Raw genomic sequence first — 24,851 nt, 5'->3', positions numbered from 1 at the left:
GTTACGCCACTGCATTACTCTATGGTCCAGTTTTGATGCTCATGTGCCATTTATAAACACCTTCAGCAGTATACAGGGGCCAGCATGGACACTCTGACCAGCAGTGAGCAGAAGAAGTCAAGGCCAGTACATCTTGCTTCATTGAAATTCTGCAGGATGCCACCAGGACTGACTTATGAATCATGCCAGAAACAACGTATTTTGCAGGACTCCTTAAAGGGGTTGTCCCATCTCAAGGATCCTATCTATACTGGTAACTTATGTAAATTGAAGACTTTTCCTAAATATATTACTATAGAAATTCTTCTTTGTTTACCTGTAATGTGACCTTATTCCTCCCATTGTTTACACAGTGTTGTTATAACCATGGACCTATAGGACAAGTGACATCAGTTACATCCCAGCAGGACAATCAGTTCAGCTAATTGCAGTTTGCTGATAAAGTCCAGTCTGTCATCTCTATTCATTAGTCAATTTTTTAATAAATTGACAAATGAATGTTTGTTACCAGTTAGGGGAATGTTCCAGGCTGGCATATTTTGGCATTAAATAACCAGTACTGGCTATATAAGAGCACAACCTATTGAGAAAGGTAATGTAATCTCCTAGAACAGGGGTCGGCAACCCCTGGCACGCATGGCATACTTTGCTGGCACGGCAGCCAGCACTGTACCTTCGTGTATTAAATGAAGACGGAGCGTCCATTCAGTTCTCTGCTAGAGCTGAGGTAAAGGACACTCCCCCTTCTCTTACTGCCCTCTCTGCCCACCAATGAGAGGGGTGAGGAAAGACCAGGAGGCGGAGCTCTCACTGTACAGCACAAGGATGCTGTCTGGACCCTGCTGTAACACATGAGGAGCTCCTGCCGTCTTCATCACTGCAAAGAAAAGGAGGAGAGCTCCTTTAAGCAAAGTGAAAGTGAAACAACACCAGGTACCTGCTGGGGATATTATGGCTATTAATGTCAGGCATTTGGGGTTATTAATTTAGTTTTAGTAACCCCATGTGCCTCACATTAATAACAGTTAACCCCATCATGTCCCTTACATTAACCCCTGTGTGCTTCACATAAGGGTTACTAACATGTGAGACATATGGAGGTAATAATAAAGGACCTTAATAATGAAGATACCTAATTATTACCTCCATATGTCTCACATATCAGTAACTCTTATGTGAGGCACACAGGGGGTTAATGTGAGGGACATGATGGAGTTAACTGCTATTACCAAGATCCCCATGGAGTTACTAAACTGTAAAGACCAGACTTTTTATCCACAACTGTGGTTAAAAGTACAGACCTATACATTTCAATGGACCCATATATACAGCCATTTTTTGTGGTTGTGTATCTGGGCTAAATTGAAGAGCTGAAAATGATGGAGCAGGTCCTATATCTGTCCTATACATACTCGATATCTGTCTGCATTTGTGGCCCTGTCAATTCATTTTTAATGTACAGGTCAGTGAAAACCACATCGGTACCATTTGTATGCAGGAGGCTAAGGCCCCACATTGTGGAAAACGCAGTGTTTTTGTTGCAGATTTTGCTGGGGGGGGGGTTTAACGCTAAGAATAGCTACAAAAGTAATGGAAAATATATTGGAAGCTTCTTATACTTCTCCCTTCTGCTCAATACAATCCTGGCTTGGCTCAGAAAAACACAGCAAATTCTGCAACAAGAAAGCTGCATTCCTACAACACGGGGCCCAACCTTAGGGCCCCTTCACACAGAGTTTACGCTCCGCTGTTTCAGACACGTATACACAAGCGCTTTATGAATGGGATGTGTTTTGAAGCGCTCGTGTATACATGTCTGAATCAGCGGAGCGTAAACTCCATGTGAAGGGGCCCTTAGACTGAGGCCCCACATTACAGAAACACAGCTTTTTTTATTGCAGATTTTGCTGTGGTTTTTTGAGCATAAGACAGGAGTGGATTGAGGAGAGAAGTACAAGAGATTCCTATATATTTCCCATTCCTTTAGTAGTCACTCTTAGTTTTGACTGAAAAAAAAAAAAAAAAAAACGTAGCAAAATCTGCAACAACAAAAAAAAAAAAAAAGCTGTGTTTTTGCAACGCCTTAGGGTAATTCTTTTTGGGTGGTGACACACTGTGTACCCCACTATAACTTTGCCCAACTGTGCAACTATAGCGAAATCCAGTCTCCTTGCACCTGTGCTGTCACTTTGAGGTAATTGTGACACTCATTAATTCCTGGCTGTGGTTTTACTGTTATCACACAGTCAGGAATTAAAAGTGGGTGAAATTAATCTGCGTTTCACATACAGAAAAGTGAAGTTACCGATGGCCGGGGACTAGATTCAGCATCTAGGTATATAGTGTGTTTAGCGCTCTACAGGTGTTACCTCACTCTGCTCCCAATCACATACATTTACCACTATTTGTGGGTTACACATGTATTTCCATTGCTTCTACTGGAAAGGTACAGGTGTATGAAGGCAAAAAGCGGAAGGGTTTGTGGCTGAGAGCACAGAATGACAGCACCCCTATGTTATGATTTGTGCTATAAGAAGTATAGGGTTTGTCAGCCTTAGGGTGCCTTCACACGGAGTAACGTGCAAAAAGACGCACACAAAAAGACGCGCGTTAAAAAAAAAGCCATTGAACTCAATGGCTAATTACATTCTACACGTGTATTTTTACACGTGTAAAATGGACAAAAAGCACAGTGCGTAACTTCGTGTAAAGGCACCCTAACAATTATTGCGCAGCACTCCGAGGACCACAACTTTGATTTTTTTATTTAAATCGGCACACCGAACAAAAAAGGTTGCCTACCCCTGTCCTAGAATAATGGAAGAGGAAAGGCACAATACACAGTTTTAAGTCAAGATGCTAAGAGTAAATTCACATGGAATACAAGTATGTAGACGTGCCAGAAGAGAGCCCCACAGTATAAAGTCCCCCTTAGTATGTCCCCTTAGTATGATGCCCCCCTTAATATGGCCCCCACACTACAGTAGCCCCCCCTGATGCCCCACAGTATAATGTCCTCTTAATATGCCACCACAGTATATTGCCTCCTTAACCGGTTAAGGACTGGGCACAAAAGTATGTTAAAGACCAGGCCTAATTTTCAAATCTGACGTGTCACTTTAAATGGCAATAACTTTGAGACGCTTTAAATTAGACAAGTGATTCTGAGGTAGTTTTTTTGTAACACATTGTACTTCATGTCAGAAGTAAATTTTGGTCGGTATGTTATGTCTTTGATTATGAAAAAATATGAAATTTGGCAAAAACTTTGAAATATAATTAACCATGTCTCTCATTTATGTAGCAATCAAATTTTAATCACCCTTTCATTTTTTTCAGATATTATAAGGCTTACAATTCAAGCAGTAATTTTCAAAATTTTCAAGAATATTTCCAAAACACATTTTTCCAGGGACCAGTTATGTTCTGAATGGAACTTGAAAGGCCTCTCTAATAAAAACTCCCATAAGTCACCCCATTCTCAAAACTGCACTCTTGAAAGAATCCAAAACAACAGTTAGAAAGTTTCTTAACCCTTTCAGCATTTCACAGCAATTAAAACAAAATGGAGGTCAAATTTACATTTTTCAATTTCTATCACTAATATATTCATTTAGCCCTAGAATTTACACATTTACTAAGGGTTAAAAGAGGAAATGCATGCGGCCCCCTGGGAGACGGCTCAAAAAATCCTTCTACGCTGGTACAGATCTCCTGTACAGTTGGCGCATATTGATGTCTCCTTCTTGAGACTCTGTTGGCAGGGTTGCAGTCGCGAAGGTGCTCTATTGCACATCTGGTGGGAATGCTCCCCAGTTCAGGCCTTTTGGACCGCTGTCTTCGGCTTCATGTCCTCTGTAGCTGGTCTCCCCATCTCCCCTTCCCCAGGGATGGCGTTATACTTTCTAGACGCTGGGTCTTTCCCCCACGGGTATCCATATGGTGCTGGATCAGATATTTTTAGCGGCCAGATCCATGATAGTGAGGCAGTGGAAGTTTACACCCTGTATGACAATAAATGAGCTGATCCATCATGTGGACTTGGCTTTCACCCTGGAGTGGATGTTGGCCACTAAAAACCATACCTTCTCCAGTTTCTGCTCCAGATGGGCCCTCTGGTCCACTTTTATGGAAGATAGGAGAAATCCCCAGGCCAAGACTCCCCTCTCCACCCCTAGTGCAATTCCATAACGGGTCATGCGCACCGGACCATGGTTGCTATTATTATTGTTGGTACTCCAATTGTTATGGCCATTTGTACTTCTATTTGTATACTGACCTCCTTATCATTGCCATTCCCATTTGAATTGCACCATTCTGCTCTGAACATGTGGTGTTTCTTTTTTTTTTTGCTCTTAGATACTTATTGACTTTATTATGCCAAATTTGTTTTTACTTTTAACAATGTTTGTTTTCCTCCCTGTCCACCACTTTCCCTGTGACTGTAAACTGGAATTCCCCAAGAAGTGACCCCATTTCGTAGTGGCAAGTTTAGGGTCTCTGCAAAAGTGTCATGGCATCAAAAAACCAAACCGTTTAAGTCTGTGCTCCAAAAACCCAATAGCCCTTCTTCCCTTCTGTGCCTGGCTGTACCCTAATATCAGTTTATACCCACATATAGCATTACGTATGGTATCCTGGGTACACCAGTGTCATACAAGTGGCATAAACTACAGTTTGGGCACATAGCAGGGCGCAGAAGGAAAGGAGCGCAATGCGGCTTTTGGAGTACAGATTCAGATGTTTGGTATCTGGACACCATGTCATGTTTGTAGAGCCTGTAAGGTACCAGAAAAGTGGATTCCCCAAGGGAGTGACCCCATTTCAAAAACTGCACCCTTCAAAGAATTTATCCGGGGGTGTAGTGAGCATTAGTATCCCAGACGTGACTGCACAGCGGATGGCGAAGAGGGAATATACTGTATAAGCGGTGCGGAGGACATTGCAAACACCAAATTCCGTACTATGTCCCAGTAGCTCCTACGATTGGGGGAGTCACTCTGGGGGTCACTTTGGGGGTCACCTCTGGTGTCTTTTCTCTCATAAGCTCTAAATCTGGGGTTTCCCCTGATATACGCTCACACAGCTTATATATTCCCCTACTGCCGCAACCAGTTTTATTCTAATACCGTATATACTCGAGTATAAGCCGACCCAAATATAAGCCGACCCCCCCTAGTTTTACCACAAAAAACCGGGAAAACTTATTGACTCGAGTATAACCCGGGGGGGGGGGGGGGGGCGAAATTCAGCAGCCACTGGAAAATTTCAAAAATTAAAATGGTCGGAGTTTTTGGGTGCAGTAGTTGCTGGGTGCTGGGGAAGGGGAGGGAGTGTTTTGGTTGTCTGTCTGCCCCTTCCCTGAGCTTGAGGACTGCTTTTTTTTCCCTCCCACTTGGATTTCAGTCTGGCTGAATATAGGGTATCTGCAGTGCTCCTATTAACCCCTTCCTGACAGAAGAGGAGCACTGCAGATAACCTATATTCAGTAGACCAGGCACTTTCAGACACAGGGATACCTAATGTGTATGTGTTTCACAGTCATTTTCTACTTTTGTGTCTATTCTAGGGAAAGGAGTGATTTACAACTTTTAATTTTTTTTAAAGCTTCTTTTTTTTCCACTGTTTTATGGGAGATTCTATACATTGATATTGCTGCTGGTCATAGACCTCCCCCCCTAAAAAAAAAAGAAGAAAAATTTTTTTTTTTTTGCTGACTCGAGTATAAGCCGAGGGGGGCTTTCTCAGCACAAAAACTGTTCTGAAAAATTTGGCTTATACTCGAGTATATATGGCGATTTTGCGGGTTTTTGTCTTCAAATTGCTAGATGCTATAAATTCTTTATTTTTCTGGTGACGTGGCCATATAAGGGTTTGTTGTCTGCGGGATGTGATGTAATTTTGTAATGACACCATTTTTGGGTGCTTACAGCTTATTGAATACATATTATTAACTCTTTCTTGCTGGATTTAAAAAAAAATATATATATTCTGGGATTGAGTTTTACCTTTTTAATTTTTTGCCATGCAGCGTACAGTATAAGTAACATGTGTCCTTTATTCTGCGGGTCGGTATAGTTACGGCAATACCTCATTTATATTATATTTTTATGCGATACTAATTCTGCAGAGGAAAAACACATTTGGGGACATAAGTCAATGATTTTTGCATCGCCATCTTCTGAGAGGTGTAACATTTTTATTTTTCAGTTGACAGTGTTGGTTGAGGGCTTATTTTTTGCGGGACAACCTGTGCTTTTTATTGGTACTGTTGTGGGTTGCATATGACTTTTTGATCACTTTTTATAGCATATTTTATAAGGTGAGATAGCGAAAAATCATTACTTTCGGCGGGTTTAATTCCGTTTTTTTTTTCCGACGTTCACCATGTACATTAAATATTATTTCAGTTTTATTGTACAGATTGTTACAGACGCGGCGATACCAAATATGCATTATTTTTATTAATTTTTAGTTTTTTTTTAAAATATATAATTCATTTTCTATAGAAGAAAAGGGATTTTGGGGCTTTATAACTTTATTCATTTTTTTCAAAGACTTTTTTTTTTCTTCACTTTTTCATGTGCCCCTTTAGGACACTTAAATCAGTTGATGCTTTGATGAAGTGCTAAGCATCTCTGGGAACTCCTTCAAGACTGTTGAAAGACCATTTCCGGTGACTACCTCTTGAAGCTCATCAAGAGAATACCAAGAGTGTGCAAAGCAGGAATTAAAGCAAAAGGTGGCTACTTTGAAGAACCTAGAATAGAAGACAGATTTTCTGTTGTTTCACACTTTTTTGTTAAGCATATAATTCCACATGTGATAATTCATAGTTTTGATGCCTTCAGTGTGAATCTACAATTTTCATAGTCATGAAAATACAGAAAACTCTTTGAATGAGAAGGTGTGTCCAAACTTTTGGTCTGTACTGTATGTGCTGAAGTTGTTTCAAAAAAGACTTGGGTAAGAGGATAGTGAGAGTGCATAGAAGCCATAAAATAGTACGTATTGTCAGCATGTTAATAATGGATATTTGTCCTATTCAGGAAGCAAAACATGAGAATATAATTGTAATGTTTAGCAGAAACAGTAAGGAAACCCAAATATGATATTTTGTTCCATTGGTAAGTGACGGAGGACTTAATAGTAACATGTTAATGAGAAATAACATTAATTATTCTGATTAGTTACAATAATTGTATTTGATATTGGGAGCAGGGAATAGGTATAGGTCAGATATAAGATCTTCTCCGTAATTTTCAGCTCTTCAATTTGGCCCAGACACACAGCCGCAAAAACGTCTATGTGTATGGGCCCATTGAAATGTATAGGTCCATACTTCTATCCACATTTGCAGATAAAAAGTATGGTCATGTGCGTTACAGTTTAGTAACTCCATTTGCCACATATTAATAGCAGTTAATCCCATCATGTCCCTCTCATTAACCCCCGTGTGCTTCACATAAGAATTACTGATATGTGAGAGACACAATCATTAAGCAGCATTGAGATTTCAGTCTCGAACAGAACAGCATCGGAAGATGAAGGGGGGAGTGAACATGTAGCAAGGGGTGGTGAGTGGCGATGACGCAGGTGTGCTCGGAGCACAAGGGGAATGCCCCCTGTGCTCTCTGAGCATAATTTGCATATGAAAGTGAACATTGTTTTCACATAAACGGTGGGGAGCATAAGAAGAAGAAAGGTATGAGTAGAATAGCCTTTATAATTCCTGCAGGTCCTGTGCTGGCTGCCATGCCAGCAAAATATACTTTGCGCACCACTTTTGACATACGTGCCAGGGGTTGCTGACCCCTGCTCTAGGGGGCCTGCTTATATATAAATGAAAATTCTATGTGTGAATGTAATGATGATGCAGGATGTCCTGCACATATCTCTGAGCCGCTAATGCCTCTCATAACACTACTAGGGGTGACCAACTGTCGTCTGCAATAGCTCACAAGATTATCACACCAACAGTTAATGCAGTGTGTGGCCCCGCATCAAAGGCAGGGATGAGGGTGTCATAACCACCAAGGTCACCATACTAAAACCCAACCATCATCGAACTGTGCTTGGTAGATCAAACAATTTTTCAACTGGTAGTCCGTCTTGACTGTTCGAAGCCATCCCCCATATTTGATTGTCCTCATGTAATTTTTGCATCAAAATCTCCTATCAGCTAGGTCAGAATTGCATATATGGAAAGCAGTTTATGAAAAGACTATTGGCACATAACACTATTATGCACCCCCTTTACCGACTCCATAAAATAACCACTGGCACTGTGTATTATGGTTACAGCTGGGACTGGCCACAGCGATTTTATTAACAGAAACTTATATTTAGAAATTGATATCTTTAGAAAACTTGAACCGAAAACAAAAAACCCTCCAGACTTCACCCGGCCGTTGACCGCTGCCGGACAGCGGACATGTAGGCTAAATCTTCATCTCACAAGGTGCATGGACCTTCCACCACAGGAGAAGGCAATGTAACCCTACACTAGCCTACGACCAATCCCACCCAATAGCACTAAAGCTTTCTCCACCCCATCTTGTAGACCAGCATCAAACCTCCTATCAGCTAGGTCAGAATGGCATACATGGAAGGCAGTTTATGAAAAGGACTATCCTTTGCTCAGTGCAATGACATGTACCCTCTCAAAGTTTGTTTGCTTAGAAAAATGTCTTCGAGTGCATTGTAGAGGCGTATCTAGCAGTTCTCACCAAGCGGTACAATACCTAAAATTAACCACTGAGATCCTTTTGTAAGACAGCAATGGAAACAGTTTTAGGCTGGGGCACCACGTTGCAAACACATAGCATTTTAGCTGCAGTGGAAACGCCACGACAAAAACTGTGTCTTACAGTATCTGCAAAGTTGATCGGATTCTAGCTAATCCCATCCACACATTGGATAAAAAAATCTATAGTGGAGAAACTGCAATTTAAAAGATCTTACTTTTTTGAAAATCTCAGAATGTCAATTCTACCTACAGAAATGCTGGTGGTATAGGTATGTGGAAAAAAATGCAGGTCAGAGTTGATCGAAGGCCACTTCAGAATAGTCCAATGTTTTCCTCTTAGCCATCCTCGGGTGTTTTTAGCTGTGTGTTTTGGGTCATTGTCCTGTTGCAAGATCCACGACCTGTCACTGAGACCAAGCTTTCTGACACTGGGCAGCACATTTCTCTCTAGAATCCCTTGATAGTCTTGAGATTTCATTGTACCCTGCACAGATTCAAAACACTCTCTGCCAGAAGCAGCAAAGCAGCCCCAGAACATAACAGAGCCTCCTCCATGTTTGGCCGGGTTCACACGGAGTATTCTGGCTCGTCATTTGGTACATAGACGCCGCCGCAAAATCACGGCTGCAAAATAGAGCCGTGTGTACGGTACCGGCTCCCATTGAAAACAACGGGAGCGTATACGGCCCGCAAATCCTCCCGCGGCGTCTACGTACCAAATGACGAGCCAGAATACTCCGTGTGAACCCGGCCTTTCACAGTAGGGACATTGTTCTTTTCAAGATATACTTCATTTTTCCATCTGTGAACATAGAGCTGATGTGCCTTGACAAAGAGTTCAATTTTTGTCTCATCTGTCCATAGGACACTCTCAGAAGCTTTGTGGCTTGTCAACATGTAGTTTGGCAAATTCCAGTCTGGTTTTTGTGATTTGTTTTCAACAATGGAGTCCTCCTTGGTCAGTTCCCATAAAGTCCACTTTGGTTCAAACAACAACAGATGGTGCGATATGACACTGATGTTCCTTGAGCTTGAAGTTCACTATTAATCTCTGTAGAAGTTTTTCTGGGCTCTTTTGTTACCATTTGTATTATCCGTCTCTTTGATTTGTCATCAATTTTCCTCCTGCAGCCATGTCCAAGAAGGTTGGCTATAGTCCCATGGCTCTTACATTTCTGAATAATTGTGCAACTGTAGTCACAGGAACATCAAGCTGCTTGGAGATTGTCTTATAACCTTTACCTTTAACATGCTTGTCTATAATTTTCTTTCTAAGCTCCTGAGGCAACTCTTTTCTTCGCTTCCTCTGGTCCATGTTGACTGTGGTATACACCATGTCATCAAACAGCACAGTGAGTATCTGTAACCCTATATACAGACCAACAAACAGCACGGTGAGTATCTGTAACCCTGTATACAGACCAACAAACAGCACAGTGAGTATCTGTAACCCTATATACAAGCCACTTACTGATTACAAGATTGTAGAAACCTATGATGCTAATTAGTGGACACACCGAGATGTAACAGGTCCCTTTGGTCACATTATTTTCAAGGGAACATCATTTCTTTCTAGGCCTGTTTCATTCATTTTTTCTGTTGAAGCGAAAAGCAATGTCTGACTTTCATTTGTTCATTTTCATAGAATTTTTATTTATTATTACTTTTGTAAGATTCAAATTATTTCTGTGACCATTGTGGGTTTTTCTTTCATTAAACGAGGGCCACTACCAATTTTGTCTATGTGTGTATCTATGTGGATATACATAGATTTAGGTATTATACCAATATATTATAGGCCAACACTGTACATGCCATGTAATGCCCCATTTACTATATTACATAATGATAACTTTTTCATAAAACCTAATATCATAATTTGGGAATATAGCCAAACCAGAACAACTCCAAATGGAAGAGGCACCCATAATAACATAACATGAGCAACATTAAAGGGGTATTCCCACGTTGCATACTCACCAGTCTTCGATGCTGTAAATTCTTCTTTCTTCCGGCTTTGTTGCGTCATTGGTGGGCGCGGTTACATATGCAAAGCCAGCGGCGAGAAGACGCCGCTTCTATGCCGCTGGCCCTGCGCGTGCGCTCCTGATGCAGCTAGGCATCGGACGTACAGCCTTCACAATGCAATTTAGACCCAGCATCCGCTGTAATAGAGAGGCGGATGCCGGGGAGTGTAGGTGCCGGCACAGGTGCCTGCAACATCGCTATGCTCCTGCCCTACATGAAGTAAGCAGTGGCAGGAGCGATGCTGCTATTCCGCTCCTCCGCCCCCCCCCCTCCCCTCCGGAATAGCAGCATCGCTCCTGCCGCTGCTGGCTTCATGCAGGGCAGGAGCGTAGTGATGTTGCAGGCACCTGTGCCGGCGTCTACACTCCCCCCCCCCCCCAAAGTGTAAACTACCTCCCCCTCCAGGCTCGCTCCCATACACTTAGCCCCTCCTCCCTCCCCCCTGAGAGCAGCAGATACATAACTTGACTTTTGACCAGATAAGTCAAGGGATGTGTCAACAGAGAAATGAATAAAGTAAGATAGTGGACAAACAAAGCAGTTTTGCTGAAGCAATGTATTTAGGAAAAGTCTTACATTCACATTAACAAGCAGTATAGATAGGATCCTTGTGATGGGACAACCCCTTTAATACAGTCCTATGAAAAAGTTTGGGCACCCCTATTAATCTTAATCATTTTTAGTTCTAAATATTTTGGTGTTTATAACAGCCATTTCAGTTTGATATATCTAATAACTGATGGACACAGTAATATTTCAGGATTGAAATGAGGTTTATTGTACTAACAGAAAATGTGCAATATGCATTAAACCAAAATTTGACCGGTGCAAAATTATGGGCACCTCAACATCAACAGAAAAGTGACATTAATATTTAGTAGATCCTCCTTTTGCAAAGATAACAGCCTCTAGTCGCTTCCTGTAGCTTTTAATCAGTTCCTGGATCCTGGATAAAGGTATTTTGGACAAACAATTCAAGTTCAGTTAAGTTAGATGGTCGCCGATCATGGACAGCCCGCTTCAAATCATCCCACAGATGTTCAATGATATTCAGGTCTGGGGACTGGGATGGCCATTCCAGAACATTGTAATTGTTCCTCTGCATGAATGCCTGAGGATTTGGAGCGGTGTTTTGGATCATTGTCTTGCTGAAATATCCATCCCCGGCGTAACTTCAACTTCGTCACTGATTCTTGAACATTATTCTCAAGAATCTGCTGATACTGAGTGGAATCCATGCGACTCTCAACTTTAACAAGATTCCCGATGCCGGCATTGGCCACACAGCCCCAAAGCATGATGGAACCTCCACCAAATTTTACAGTGGGTAGCATGTGTTTTTCTTGGAATGCTGTTTCTTTTTGGACGCCATGCATAACGCCTTTTTTTTATAACCAAACAACTCAATTTTTGTTTCCAAAATGAAGCTGCCTTGTCCAAATGTGCTTTTTCATACCTCAGGCAACTCTATTTGTGGTGTACGTGCAGAAACGGCTTCTTTCTCATCACTCTCCCATACAGCTTCTATTTGTGCAAAGTGCGCTGTATAGTTGACCGATGCACAGTGACACCATCTGCAGCAAGATGATGCTGCAGCTCTTTGGAGGTGGTCTGTGGATTGTCCTTGACTGTTCTCACCATTCTTCTTCTCTGCCTTTCTGATATTTTTCTTGGCCTGCCACTTCTGGGCTTAACAAGAACTGTCCCTGTGGTCTTCCATTTCCTTACTATGTTCCTCACAGTGGAAACTGACAGGTTAAATCTCTGAGACAACTTTTTGTATCCTTCCCCTGAACAACTATGTTGAACAATCTTTGTTTTCAGATCATTTGAGAGTTGTTTTGAGTAGCCCATGATGCCACTCTTCAGAGGAGATTCAAATAGGAGATCAACTTGCAATTGGCCACCTTAAATACCTTTTCTTATGATTGGATACATCTGGCTATGAAGTTCAAAGCTCACTGAGGTTACAAAACCAATTTTGTGCTTCAGTAAGTCAGTAAAAAGTAGTTAGGGGAATTCAAATCAATAAAATGATAAGGGTGCCCATACTTTTGCACCGGTCAAATTTTGGTTTAATGCATATTGCACATTTTCTGTTAGTACAATAAACCTCATTTCAATCCTGAAATATTACTGTGTCCATCAGTTATTAGATATATCAAACTGAAATGGCTGTTGCAAACACCAAAATATTTAGAACAAAAAATGATTAAGATTAATAGGGGTGCACAAACTTTTTCATAGGACTGTATATAAACCGGTCCAACTTTAACCCATAGGTGCAGTCTAAGTAAAGATGAGGGGAACAGCAACAGTCTGTAGTATATTTCAAGTGCATGAGATTGTGCCTTGAAAAATATTTATCCATTATTCCTCAAATAAAGTACAAACCATACAGAAGAACTGTAATATTGTTACCTTTACTGATTCGTATGAGCTAGTGGAGCTTTATTCACATACTGCTTTTCAATACTTATTCAACTGCTGGGCAAACTTTCCCTAAACTACTCATAGAGGATAGGCTGGGAAATTATTTCAATTATTTTCATTACCGATGATCTAAAAGGATAACTAATATAAAGGATAATATAACGGATAATATAAAGGATATATGAATGTATATCACCCTGTGTTGACAAAGACGCTGCTGCTTATATAAGTGATCTCTCCTCACCCTATAGATTCTGCCATGAGTTCTCTCTTATTCCTCTCTCTACATTGATACAGCCTGTATGAATATCGCCCTCTCCCTGGTGAGGCGAGCCTGAAGCTTCAGCATCTGACACATAAAATATACCACTATATTAAATGGTACTAGGTAGATAGGTAGGGGACCCCTTACAGACTTTGCATTGGAGCCCATCCCCTCTGACAAGCTGTAGCTTCAGTCACCTTACTGCACCAGGAATCCCTCTGCATACTTGCTGGAGCTAAGAGAATAGCTAAACTGAACACACATGTCAACCTATGCGCTTTTATTGAAATGGACACTGTAACATTAGAGGGCACTATTCTAACATCTGGGGATATGAACATGTTTTTTACAAAGTGTAGTTCCAAAAATGTGTTCATATGGGCTATATTTAACTGGAAACTATTTTTTTGTGGGACAACCCATTTAAGACTCTTGACAAAAGTACCAAGTACTGTCTACTAGAGATGAGCGAACACTGTTCGGATCAGCCGATCCAAACAGCACGCTCCCATAGAAATGAATGGAAGCACCTGGAACGTACGCTTTGCCGGCGGCCGGTCGCTTAACCCCCCGCGTGCCGGCCGCTTCCATTCATTTCTATGGGAGCGTGCTGTTCGGAACGGCTGTTCCGAACAGTGTTCGCTCATCTCTACTGTCTACATTACAACAGTAGGAAACCAGATCTAAAAGGAAGCTTTGGGACAGTGGACATTGACATGGTTTGATGAACTCTCTTCACTTTGTCTGGCCTCAAAAGGACATCATTGATAATATGTAATCTTCTGGTTTATGGCAGCAGAGGTATATTACATATTCACCTGCAGTACACGTGCTGTTCTCCTCATACTTATTAGTTAAATGTCCTGTATTACTATTTCCCTTTCATGTTATTTCTATGCATTATTGTTGCTGCCATCTGCTGGCCAGAATTTGCATGCTGCAGGCCCTTGTTCTTGTTAATAAAGTTTTTTTCTCTCTGGGCGTGGTTTTAGGCAAAGCCCTGGTCCATGTCACTCCCTGCAGCCATTTTAGTTTTTCATAGCTGTGTGACTGGACTTGCTTATACTTGAGCTTGTGAAGGCATCAGTGTTTGACCAGCAGTTAGCTTAAGGAAAGACACCAACAGGACTGCATTTAATACCACTACTACCAAGGCTATTACAGTATATTGTTATCGCTTGTCGCTGTTCTTGGGTCAAATAAACCCACGTTGGTTCATCATATCATCGTGTCTACATTTGAATCCATCTATCCTGAGCTCCTGCCGGTCCGGTCTGCTCCACTGCTTGGATATGAAGGTAGGAGAGTCACACGGCCACTATTAGTTACACCTTCATGTGGGGACAGAACAGTACATTCCAGTTTACCTGTATGATAATGAAATAACACTTTTGGTACCGAGCGGTGTAACCTATGTTATACTGCACAAACTACTGAGAGCTCCTTGAATAATATTACACATATAATACAGTATAGCAGTATATAACAGTATATAGTGCCTGTATAACAGTGCAGTCACATATTGTACAGGCAGGAAATGTGTCTGTGCTGCTGTGTCACCCTGAGCACAGAAATATGTTGCGCCGTCTCCAGGATTTACGTTCTGAATATAGAGGACGCTTTGCTTTCTGTCATTGCTGAAGGTTATCTTATACTTGTTATCTCGTAGGTCAGTGCTCTTATAGTCATTGATCAAGAAAGCTAATCCCTGACCGGGAAACATTCGGTACCAATAGGTGTAGTAGTTTGTAGTGAAAAACTCATGGCCACAGGTAAGGTTACAGTCTTCTCCGGCCAGGCAGTCTTCTGTGGGTGCTTGTTTTATATCAGCAATACAGGAAGACCCTGGAGAGCAATGGCAGAGGTCAGATATATACATATATATAATGTTACAATGTTATGTCAGCTTTTCTACTTACAGAGTAAGAGGATGAGGATAAGCCAGCACATCTTGTATACTGTGTATGGTGACAGTGGTGAGAGTTAGACATGAATGATACCAATGTATGTATGGATCACATCACACCCACAACAGCTTAGTTTACTTATGTAAACCACAGCACCACCTGGTGGTGAACAGTTTAGTCAAGCTGTAGTAACTGAAGAATAATAGTCCACAACAATACAATTTTTTTTATTATGTCACAATCTGATTATTTTACTGAGACCTTAATTTTTCATTATTTCTCAGAGTCGCTACTGTGGAGTTTATATAGAGAATGATGAAAGTAGATAGCACAAATAGTGTAGTATCCGGGATGCGGAGCTAGCATTTCTTATCTTCTGACTAATGTAGTCAAAATTATTGCATTTTCTTTGGGAGGAACAGTCAGTTTTGACATTTGCTAATAGGTACTTACTAGCTGGTACCCGCAACTTCGTCTGCGGTGATTGTAAAAGTGGGTATATACAGGCGCCGGTAAGGTTTTAGTACTGTGTATAAGGTATGGGATATGAAATGTAACTTTGTATCTTGTTGTTGCTGTAATTCTGAGAATACGTGAGACTTTTGTGTTGAAGTTAATTTGTATTTCAGCTGCTATACGGTGTTGTGAGAAACTGTACATAGTGTCTTTGGGACAGAGGTATTTGAAGTTACTATACCTCGATATACGACATTGTATGATTTGTTATTTTCTGCCAGTAGTGTGTTGACATTTTTTTGTTTTTAAAAGTTGCAATATTCTGACAGCAGTCACTTTTTTATTTGTCTGTGTCGGCGGATGTCTTTTTTTGCGGGGCCGGGTATAGTTTTTAGTTGTAGCATTTTCGGGAAATGCTATTGGTTTGATCACTTTTGATTGATATTTGTATGATAATGAAAATAGTGAAAAAACAGCGGTTTGGGACTTTTCAGTATGTTTGCCGCTACGGCGTTAAGTGTCCAGGCAAAATATTTGTATAGCTTTGTAGAGTGGGCGATTTTGGACGCGGGGATACCTAACATGTATGTGTTTCACAGTATTTGACTACTTTTATATGTGTTCTAGGGAAATGGGGGGGATTTGAATTTGTAATACTTTATTTTTTTTTCCTTTGTTTTTGTTTTTGCGTTTATTAGACCGCCTAGGGGTATTGACATGGGTGGGCGGTGTCGCGGATTGTCAGAGCGGTGGGGGTCGTCAAACATGGCTGCTCCTGAGCGTTAAAGAGAGCCTCCTGGAGTATCGTTAAGGTGAGGGGCAAAGTGGTAAAGTATATGTATATGTGATTGTGTGGGGTTAGGGGCTAGGCTGTAGAGGGCAATATGAATTTTGGGGCTTGCTATGGTCCAAAGTGTGTGAGATTGCAGAGATGGTGGTGTGAGTTTGGGTTTTGTGGGGGTCCTGGCACAAACGTTTGTGTGCTATTGTGACGAAACGTAGCCTATTGCACAATCGGGTGTATTAACTATGTTTGTGGAAACTTTCAGCCAAATCAGTCAAGCGGGTTTTGCGCGATTGAGGAACAAACATCCAAACACCCAAACCCACAAACTCACAAACTTTCACTTTATAATATTAATAGGAAGGATTACTTGTAAGTCTCTGTAACTGAGAGCTGTTTATAAGCCTCCTTAGAATTTATTATGTGAATGCTGGTGCGATGGACCGAGAACTCTGTTTATTACCTCTCATTTTCACGGATGCCATAACTCTCATTCCTATGTGTACCCTGCTGCCTTTCCATCTGTACTCTATGGACCTGAAACTGGGGTAGAGAGGAGTCAGTGAGGTCACATAGAGTTGGAATGACATCAGAAGAGGGACAGATTTCCGGCACCCCATTGCACTGCTAATTTAAACATTGGGTTCTGGGGAGCCTGCCTATATATGAGAAAAAAAATAATGCATCAAGAAGGAGTTTTCGGAATGAAATGAAACTTTAAATCTATGCGTGTAATGATATTATATGTAAATGATTACAATATTAGAGCCAAAGGACATGTTTATTGGGGGAAAACTGTACAATTGGAAGGAGGCTCTAGTACAGTGATGGCGAACCTTTTTGAGACCGAGTGCCTAAACTGCAACCCAAAACCAAATAAATTATCACGGAGTGCCAACACGGCAATTTAACCTTAAAACTCTGTGGGTCCACAATTGCGGACCCACAAATTACAGTCATGTGACTGGGGCTTTACAGATCTTGTACTGAAAGGTAAAGGTCTCTGCATTCTGTACTTTTAAACAATTAATTTTCACTATTTACATCGCACAGGATCTGTTTTATAGTTTACCGTGCAATGTTATTACATCCTGTACTAATTTCACGTCTGCTATAAAACAAATACTGTGTGATATACATAGTGAGGGGACCCCACACAGTACAATCTGCCCCTCAGTGGCCCCCCACACAGTACAATCTGCCCCTCAGTGGCCCCCCACACAGTACAATCTTGCCCACAGTGGCCCCCACACAGGATTATACCTGTATACTCCACAGTAGCCCCCTCCCACACAGCATGAACTGGTCCACAGTAGCCCCCTCCCACACAGCATGAACTGGTCCACAGTAGCCCCCTCCCACACAGCATGAACTGGTCCACAGTAGCCCCCTCCCACACAGCATGAACTGGTCCACAGTAGCCCCCTCCCACACAACATGAACTGGTCCACAGTAGCCCCCTCCCACACAACATGAAATGGTCCACAGTAGCCCCCTCCCACACAACATGAACTGGTCCACAGTAGCCCCCTCCCACACAACATGAAATGGTCCACAATAGCCCCCTCCCACACAACATGAAATGGTCCACAGTAGCCCCCTCCCACACAGCATGAAATGGTCCAGAGTAGCCCCCTCCCACACAACATGAACTGGTCCACAATAGCCCCCTCCCACAGAGCATGAAAGATCCACAGTAGCCCCCTCCTACACAACATGAAATGGTCCACAGTAGCCCCCTCCCACACAACATGAAATGGTCCACAGTAGCCCCCTCCCACACAGCATGAAATGGTCCAGAGTAGCCCCCTCCCACACAACATGAACTGGTCCACAATAGCCCCCTCCCACACAACATGAAATGGTCCACAGTAGCCCCCTCCCACAGAGCATGAAAGATCCACAGTAGCCCCCTCCTACACAACATGAAATGGTCCACAGTAGCCCCCTCCCACACAACATGAAATGGTCCACAGTAGCCCCCTCCCACACAGCATGAAATGGTCCAGAGTAGCCCCCTCACACACAACATGAACTGGTCCACAGTAGCCCCCTCCCACAGAGCATGAAAGATCCACAGTAGCAGCATAAAATGGTCCACAGTAGCCCCCTACCCGCACAGCATGAAAGTCTACAGTAGCCCCCTCCCACACAACATGAAAGGTCCACAGTAGCCCCCTACCCGCACAGCATGAAAGTCTACAGTAGCCCCCTCCCACACAACATGAAAGGTCCACAGTAGCCCCCTCCCATACAGCATAAAATGGTCCACAGTAGCCCCCTACCCACACAGCATGAAAGTCTACAGTAGCCCCCTCCTACACAACATGAAATGTCTACCGTTGCCCCCCTCCCCTGACAGTGCAAACAAACACAATATAGTTACCTGAAGAGCTGCCGGGTGTTCTCTCTTCTGTTCACTGCGCGCGCTGATGACTTACGTCATCACGCCCGCGCTTGTTCAGAGGTCACACTCTGTAGTCAGTGTAGGCCGCGTAGTACGCGTGGCCTACACTGAGCTACACTGACAGCTTTCAGCTGGATGCGCATTTGCACAACCAGCTGAAGGCAGCGATCGCTCACTAACGGGGAATCCTGCATCGGATTCGCCGTTAGTGAGTGATCAGGGCGACAGCACGCGTGCCAGCAGAGGGGGCTCTGCGTGCCCTCTCTGGCACGCGTGCCATAGGTTCGCCATCACTGCTCTAGTACCTCGTTGGATCACTTTTAGCTTGGATACAAGATGAGATACGGTTGGGCATGAAGGAATACAGGTTCAATATGAGATCCTGTGCTACAGAGTATACAGGCCAAGAAAGTATGGCAGAATAATTCTTTAAAAAGCTTTGCTGTGTGTGGGGGTGAGCATTATCCTGCTGCAAAATGCCAGCTGGAAGCCCTACCTTGAGAAGACATACATGTAGCCACAGGATGTCCTGCACATACAGCTGAGTTGTTACTGTCCCTCCTATCACTACTAGGTGTGACTAACTGTTGTAAACAATGGTTCCCCACATCATCATACCAGCAGTTGGAGGAAGATTCTCTTCAATTCACATAAAACCAGTGAAATACAGATGAATCTGAAACTTCTGAAAATCCTTTGAAAGCCAGAGAAAAAGCTGAGTCAGGGTAAGTTCACACAGGATTTTTTGGTCAGGAACGTGAGGCAGAGGCCGCCTCAGGTTCCGGACCAAAATACGGGTAACTGCGACTGGATGCCAGTGCAGTGCACCGGACTAGGCCCAAATGAGTGGGCCTAGTCAGGAGGGAGTGTCTTCAGGCATCAGGTAATCTGAGACAGTGTTAGGGCTAGTTCACACGTAAAAACCTCCTGGCTTATTTTGGTCCTGAAAAAAAAGCTTCCTAATTAGGAAGTGGTTTTTTGACCTTGAGGTGTTTTTTGGAGCGTTTTCTGGAGCAGTTTTTTAGTAAAAAACTGCTTCAGAAAACACCAGGCACTGTTTTTTTGCAAAAAGCTAGGCTTTTTTTTTGCCTCCTATTCACTTCTATTGCTTTCCTCAGGCGGAATCCGCCTGAAGAAAGGTCATGTCGCTTCCTTTTTCTGCTAGCAGAAAAAAAAAGCTAGCAGTCTCCATAGACCACCATTGCATGGAGGCAGATTTTGAGGTGAAATCTGCTGTCGAAATCTGCCTCATTGCCCCGTGTGAACTAGTCCTAGAGTAAATTCACATGGGGATTTTTGGTCCGGAACCTACCAAAATATGGGTAGCCGCAACTGAAAGCAGTGCACCGCCATCCATTCATGCACTCCGCTCCGGATTAGACCCAAATAAATGGGCCTAATCGGGAGGGAGTGTCTTCAGGTGGATGTCGCAAGGCGAATCTGCTTGAAAGAATAAGCATGTGATTTCAATGGGAGCCGTCTTTTTGGTCAGTATTTTGAGGCAGATACGACCTCAAATTCCTGACCGAAAAACCTGTGTGAACTTACCCTAAAAGTTATGTGTAACTGTTTATTTAACTCATTAAGAGTTAAGTTAAAGTTTGCTACATCTAATGAGACTAACTCATGAATGTGCACTAAATCCAGGGCTGTATCTGAATATCTTACCTCAGACGGTAGATTGTTGAGTCTTTCTGTAGTGAATTCTGAGGCTGCTGATTGACCTCAGCGGAAACGTGGGGTGCAGGGCTTCGGAGGTAGAGCGTGTGTCAAAATGGGCTGCGGTGATGCACATCAGAGTGCCAGGGACAGGTGAGTATATATTTTTTTATGTTGCACCTGCACTGCATCGGTATCCAGGCGCGGTTAGCTGTTTTTTTGGTTCGGAATCTGAGGCAGCCTCCGCGTCAAATTCCGGACCAAAAAACCCCATCTGAACCCGGCCTTAGATATTTGCCCAGGATGGGTGTCTAAAGGGCAGGAGCATTCAGATGTACGTGGTGACTCCACTGATTCCTGAACATTAGGAATTTGTCCCCCACCATTCCTGAGCAATCAGTACAGGTATTTTTAAAACCGGATATGCTAAACAGGCATTTTACCTATGTTAGAATCAATGGAGTGGTGAAAAATAAAGGATGTAAAGAGTTGTAGTGAAAAGTTTTCTTTAAATTTGTGTCGCCCAGTAGTAACTGCTGCCTTTGGCAATGTCTGATGTGCTTAAGTGCATACTGCATATATAGTGAACACAGTAAGTGGGGTTTTACAGCTTCAAAGAAAAACAAAAACAAAATAAAACCCATACTTCCCAACCTTCCCGATTTCCGCGGGACATTCACGAATTCGGTGTCCTGCCCTAGCGGTCCTGGTCAGCAGGAGGTAAGTCCCGATTTCAACTCATTGGCGTCCGAGGATGACACTGGGGCAGATGAAGGGGGGGGAGAACGGCATGACACTGGGGCAGATGAAGGGGGGAGACATGAATCTGGGGGCAGAGATGGGGGGCATGAATCTGGGGGCAGAGATGGGGGACATGAATCTGGGGGAAGAGATGGGGGGACATGAAACTGGGGGCAGAAATCGAGGGGGGACATGAAACTGGGGGCAGATAAAGGGGTTATATGAAACTGGGAGAGATGGAGGGGGGAATATAATTTACAGGCGACTGTAGGAAGATTATACTGTGTAGGTGCACATGAAAAATGAATGAGAATGAGCGGAGTCAACATAAAAGTGGGCGGAGCTAAGTTTGCAGCGGCACGCACTGCATATTTTGTCCCTCTTTCGGCTCTTCAGAAGTTGGGAGGTATGAAAACTTATAACCCTTATACACCTATATGGTGTATAAATCAGATATGTGCCTACTTATTTTAACAATCACCCCTATCAAGAACTTAATGGAATACCATACCAACACATGATTTCTTTAGCCAATTACTGGCCACTTCAGTCACATGCCATAACTATCACAACTATTTATCATATGATTAGTTATGGAAATAGATTCTAGTCATGTAACTGCATTGTTACTGTTTTGCTCCTGGTGGTAGAAAATTTTTTTTTCTTCTTGTATGATACAAATTACAACCAGTTCCCACATTCTCTAGTAGCTCAGTGTGTTATTAGGTTGATTGTCAATTTAAAGGTGATAGCATCATCCTGCTAATGGATAGAGGTATCTTGGCCAAGAAAATTTCCGAACTGCATCATGTGAGTGCCATGACAATTGGAAGAATATGAAATGAAGTCCATCCATCCATACAAAAGCCAAAAGGTGGACGTCCAGGCAAAATATCAGAGTCAACAACTTGGCTCAGAAAGAGGTCTATCAGTTCTGGCACAATAATAAACATGGCAGTGGAGGTGACTCGTATTCTTCGTAAAAGTGAGATCACAGATGTCCATGAATATGATGTCCATGTGTAACGCATGTTATACAAGTCTGGAATAGAGGCCCGATAAACAATGAAGAAGCCTTGAACCAATTATTTTCATAAGCAGCGTTGGCTCAAGTTTGCAAAAAAAAGTACAAAAAGTAGACAATAGAAGATTGGAAATGGCTGATTGGAGCAAAGAGCCGAAGGTCAATTGGCTGGACTCTGTTGGGTGCAAATGGGTTTGAAAGATACAAGGGAAAAGGGGTTGACGGATCAAGCAATTTGAGGAGCTGTCAAGATTGGTGGAGGAAGCCTGATGATATGATTTTGTTTTACAGCCAAAGGTGTTGGATAATTGACCAGGATCGATGGTGGTCTCAATGCTGAACTATATATGAGTATTCTATAAGACAAGTTACTTGCATACCATGAGTATGAAAAGGACAATATAGTGTTCCAGCAGAACAACGACCCAAAGCATATGTCAAGATTAGTGAAGAAATGATTCAATGAGAATGAAGTAGAGGTGCTGGATTAGTCCCCAGACCTCAACCTAAGTCAACACTTGTGGGTAGAGTTGAAGAAAAAGCTGTATTTGTACCCATGTGAATCTAACCAGTATGTACCAACATTAGGAACATGTAGAAGAGACCTAGGATCAGATTTTGGTTGAGACATGCTTGAATCTGATCAAAACCATGCCCAGAAGGATTTAGGCAGTGCTGAAAGCCAACAGTGGATTTACATTTGGATTTTACTAAAATAAAATATAAAAATTAACATTTAGATGTTTAGGAGTAAAGTAGTAACAATGCAGTTACTTGACAAGAATCTGCATAACTAAACATATGCTAAATAGCAGGGGCGTAACTACCAGCGTAGCAGCGGTAGCAGCTGCCACAGGGCCCGGGACATTAGGGGGCCTGGCAACAGCCGCTACTGCTACATTGTTTTTTTTTCTTAATAGGCTCCAGCTGGTAACGGGCCCTATTTACTTACCAATCCTGGCAGGGGCCGGGATCAGTAAGTGATGCCACGGGCCCCACAAACACTATTGTTATACTCGGGAGTCTTTTCAGACCCCCGAGTATAATGATCGGAGGCCCGGGAACACTGTTACTTTCCTTTCCTGGCTCTAGACAGGCTTTGGGCCTACTTCTGTGGTGACCCTGATGTCACATGACCGGGGCCTGCATCCCGGGTCATGTGACATCCCAGACATCATTGAAGATGGCCGACACCACCGAGGAGTGCAGCGGAGCCAGTGATAGGTAAGTAACAGTGTTTTTATGTTTGTATCCCCCTCTGTCTCCGATTATTATACTCTGGGGTCTAAAAAGTAATAGTATGTCCAGGGGCCACTATGGGGTATAATAGGTGTGTGCAGGGGCAACTATGGGGCATAATAGTGTGTGCAGGAGCCACTACAGGGCATAATGCTGTGTGCAGGTGCCATTATGGGGCATAATAGAGCGCGAATGCGAGGGGGGGAGGCCGGGGTTTTCAGCGTCGGTCGGGGGGGGGGGAGAAGTTAAAAGTTCACCACGGGGACCCGCCATTCCTAGTTGTGCCACTGCTAAATAGTTACAAGTCAAATTTATGTATGAAATAGCCAAGATGTTTGCCTGTAAAATGATGGTAATCTCACATTTGAAGCTGTAGTGGATAGTGAGATATGGATCCTGAAAGTCAAAAGTTCAAAACATTGTTACCCTTTTGCTTGTCAGTGTATATTGTACAGGCAGGAAATATGTGTATAGCACTGTGTCACTCTGAGCACAGAGATACACAGCACTGTCTTCAGGCTTGGCATCCTGTATACTCAGGACACTGGACTTTCTGTCTTTGACAAAGGTTATCTTGTAGGTATTGTCTTTGAGGTCAGTGTCCTGGAAGCCACTGATTAGAAATACTGGTCTTTGCCCAGGAAACACTCTGTACCAGTGGATGTAGTCACCAGTAGTTATAGTGGCATGGCCGCATTCAAGATTCAGAGTTTCTCCTTTCATGATGTCTTGTCTGGCTATCTGTACAACATTACAGGTGCACAAAGAACCTGAAAAACATACATTAGAAAAGTAAACGTCATCACTGATATAACTATAAAATATATAAAGTAAACATGTTGCATAGTATGGAGCAGTGGTCGTCAACTTGGGGCTCTGTACCTGTTGTAGCATATAGCCTGAATAGTCACAGATTAGAGAAGACTGGCATAGAAAAGAACTACAGATTTTAATCTACAAAAGAGACAATTCGTTATGATAGACCATAAAGTATAATCTCATATCAGACATACGAGTATACTTACATAGACAAAATATTAATGTGGTCTTAAGGGAAAACATATTCCATGAAAGCATCTCTGCAAGCAATCTACTTTAATATAAGTGAACAGTATATGTGTGACTGCAGGCGAGTAATGTTTGTGTGACGTCTTCCTTC

At 42.6% G+C, this 24,851-nt stretch overlaps 1 protein-coding gene across 1 annotated transcript in view; it reads right to left on the bottom strand.

The window, feature by feature from the left end:
• Positions 1-24,851, bottom strand: part of LOC142208707 (T cell receptor alpha chain MC.7.G5-like) — a 223,880-nt gene that overhangs the window by 179,868 nt on the left and 19,161 nt on the right. The gene's annotated exons all lie outside the window — the stretch shown is intronic.

This window comes from Leptodactylus fuscus, chromosome 1 (genome assembly GCF_031893055.1).
Source record: "Leptodactylus fuscus isolate aLepFus1 chromosome 1, aLepFus1.hap2, whole genome shotgun sequence".
In the NCBI taxonomy this organism is placed as follows: Eukaryota; Metazoa; Chordata; class Amphibia; order Anura; family Leptodactylidae; genus Leptodactylus; species Leptodactylus fuscus.
This window is presented reverse-complemented; position numbering and strand designations above follow the sequence as displayed.